Here is a 3772-nt window from a genome sequence, read left to right as displayed (position 1 = left end):
TAGGGAATGTGCGATTCTAAAAGCAAAATGTAAAAGTCTAGAGTCTAGGGCAAATGAGAGTGATAACAAAAATGCTGAGTTGAAGAACCAGGTTCTTGAACTTGACAACAGTGTCCTAGAGCTTAGGTCTGAAAACATAAAACTGAAATTAGGAACAGGAAAGAAGAAAGCTGATCACACATACCTCACTCTACAAGAAAATTTGGGAAAAATGAAAGATGAATTATACAAGAAAGATGAATTCATTAAAGTCTTGAAAGAAGATCTAGGAAAGGTAAAACATGAACTAGACAGAACTTGCAAGTGGAACAAGGCTTCTGATGCTCTCTCCTGGCTGCAAGAGCATCATAGCAATAACAAAAGAGGACTTGGCTATGGGACTCAAGCTCCAAAATGGGATCCAAAAAGCAAGTAGCTCACTCTTCCTGAAAATAAAATCTGCACACACAGTGGTAAGACTGGCCATTATAAATATGAATGTAATGCAAAAGAAAAGGCCAGTCAAAGAAACAAAGCTTTTGTTCAAGAAAAACACAAGCTGCCTAGTTGGGCAAGAAAGAATCTGATTCATCCTTTTGCCTATAGAAAGGGACCCAAACTAGTTTGGGTTCCTAAGACTTAGCCCTGATTTCCTTTTGCAGGTCCAAGTGAAAGGGAGGAGCCAAATATGGTATATGGATAGTGGCTGCTCAAAACATATGACTGGGGACAAGGACCGGTTCCTTTCACTTGAGGACCTAAAGGGAGGTAATGTCTCCTTTGGTAATGGAAAGAAAGGTGAGATCATTGGGGTTGGAAATGTAGGCAAAACAGATTCTCATTCCATAGAGAATGTCTACCCGATAGATGGCTTGAAATATAGCCTAATAAGTGTGTCACAACTGTGTGACAGAGGTAACCTTGTGGCTTTTACCTCCGCCAAATGCTTTGTGATTAACCTTACCACTGATAAGATTGTTTTGCAGGGAAAAAGAGTTAACAATATTTACATTGTAGATTTGTCCACTCTTTGAGAAAATGAACTCACTTGTTTAAGTGTGTTGGTTAATGATCCCCTCCTGTGGCACAAAAGACTTGGTCATGCCAGTCTAAATCAGCTAAATAAATTAGTCTCCAAGGACTTGGTTATAGGGATGCCTAATATCACGTTCAAGGAAGACAAAGTTTGTGAGGCATGTGCAAGGGGGAAGCAGGTATGGTCATCCTTCAAATCCAAGAAAATGGTAAGTTCGTCCAAGACGTTGGAACTGGTTCATATGGATCTATATGGTCCAATGAGAACCATGAGCAGAGGTGGAAAGAAGTATGTAATGGTGCTAGTTGATGACTATTCTAGAATTACCTGGGTTTTATTTCTAATTTCCAAAGATGAAGCATTTGACATGTTTTCTGCATTTGTTAGGAAAACTCAGAAACAATTAGGAAATCAACTTGCATCCATTAGGTCTGATCATGGAACTGAGTTTGAAAACTTTAAGTTTGTTGAGTTCTGTGATGAAAATGGCATAGATCACAACTTCTCTGCACCTAGGACTCCACAACAAAATGGAGTAGCTGAAAGAAAAAATAGAACTCTTGAGGATATGGCTAGAACAATGTTACTATCTAGTAAATTGCCTCACAGTTTCTGGGCAGAGGCTGTAAACACTGCATGTTACATCATAAATAGATGCATGACCAGACCTCTAGTAGAGAAGACTCCCTATGAGTTACTTAAAGGGAGAAAACCAAATATATCCCATCTTAGGGCATTTGGTTGCAAGTGCTATGTGCACAATAATGGAAAAGACTCCCTACGAAAGTTTGATCCCAGAAGTGATGAGGGAGTATTCTTGGGATATTCTTCACATAGTAAAGCTTATAAAGTATTTAATAAAAGAACTCTATGTGTAGAAGAAAGTGTGCATGTAGTATTTGATGAAACTAACATTCTTTCTGAGAGACAGGAACATGAAGATGAAGTCATTGGACTGGTCAAAGACTTGGCTGAAGCATCAGCTCAAGTCAAAGTGACACCTACAGAAGGAACATGTGATGGACCAGGTTCTTCCTTACAGGGCAACCTGACAGGGGGAAGAAGTCAAAGAGGAATTGAAATAAACTCCTTGAAGGAACCTGTTCATGAACCTGTTCCTCATCAAATGGCTGAAACATCCAGCAGAAGCCAGTTGGTTGTAAAACCTCACAAGTACCAAAGTTCTCATCCCATTGACAACATTCTCACTGATCCAACATCTGAAGTCAAAACCAGATCACAATTAAAGAATCTGTGTTCTTTTGATGCTTTCTTATCTATCATTGAACCTAAAAATATTGTTGAGGCTTTGCAGGATGCAGATTGGGTGAATGCAATGCAGGATGAACTAAACCAGTTTGAAAGAAGTCAAGTTTGGCACCTAGTTCCAAGACCCAAGGGCAGATCAGTCATTGGTACAAAGTGGGTCTTTAGGAACAATCTTGATGAAGATGGAACTGTTACAAGGAACAAGGCAAGGTTGGTAGTCCAAGGTTATAGCCAAGAGGAATGAATAGACTATGATGAGACATTTGCTCAGTTGCAAGACTAGAGGCAATCAGACTTCTCATAGCCTTTGCAGCATATATGGAATTCACTCTTCATCAAATGGATGTCAAAAGTGCCTTCCTGAATGGCTACTTAAAGGAAGAAGTGTTTGTGAAACAACCCCCAGGGTTTGAAAGCAAAGAATGTCCTGAACATGTGTACAAGCTAGACAAGGCTCTCTATAGACTCAAACAGGCACCAAGAGCATGGTATGAAAGACTGTCAAAGTTCCTACTGGAGCATGGGTACAAGAGAGGTAAAATAGATAGTACCTTATTCTTAAGGGAAAAAGGTAAGGACCTTCTTGTTGTACAAATTTATGTTGATGACATAATCTCTGGGGCAACCACTGACAAGCTAAGCAAAGATTTTGCAAAACTAATGGGAAGTGAATTTGAAATGAGCATGATGGGTGAGCTTAAATTCTTCTTAGGGTTGCAGATCAAACAAAGCAAAAATAGTACCATGATTCATTAGCAGAAGTATACAAAAGAACTAATGAAGAAGTTTAAAATGGAGGATTCTAACGAAATAGATACACCTATTGCAACTGCCACTAAATGAGATATTGATGAACCTGGTTCATCAGTTGATCAGAAGTTGTATAGGGGTATGATTGGTTCACTCTTGTATCTTACTGCCAGTAGACCTGACATTGTTTTCAGTGTAGGGCTATGTTATTGTTTTCAGGCAAATCCAAAAGAGTCTCACTTGACTGCTGTCAAGAGGATATTGAGATATCTGAAAGGCACTACTGAATTGTGTCTTTGGTACCCTAAAGGTAGTACCTTCAATCTAGTAGGATATGCTGATGCTGACTATGCAGGTTTCCTAGTGGATAGAAAAAGCACCTCAAGTATGGCACACTTCCTTGGTTCATGTCTTGTATCATGGGCTACCAAGAAGTAAAATTCAGTAGCCCTATCTACTGCTGAAGCTGATTATGTAGTTGCAGCTTCTTGTTATGCTCAGTTACTATGGATTAAACAACAATTGGTAGATTTTGGAATTGAATTGGGACGCATACCAATATTTTGTGATAACACTAGTGCTATACGTATGACAAAGAACCCTGTTCATCACAAAAGGAACAAACACATAGATGTTAGACACCACTTCTTGAGAGATAATTATGAGAAAGGATTAATCTCAATAGAATTCTGTGCTATTGATAAACAAATAGCTGACATCTTCACCAAAGCACTGAAT

The sequence above is a fragment of the Nicotiana attenuata genome, unplaced genomic scaffold (genome assembly GCF_001879085.1).
Source record: "Nicotiana attenuata strain UT unplaced genomic scaffold, NIATTr2, whole genome shotgun sequence".
NCBI lineage: Eukaryota > Viridiplantae > Streptophyta > Magnoliopsida > Solanales > Solanaceae > Nicotiana > Nicotiana attenuata.
Note: the sequence above shows the minus strand (reverse complement) of the source record.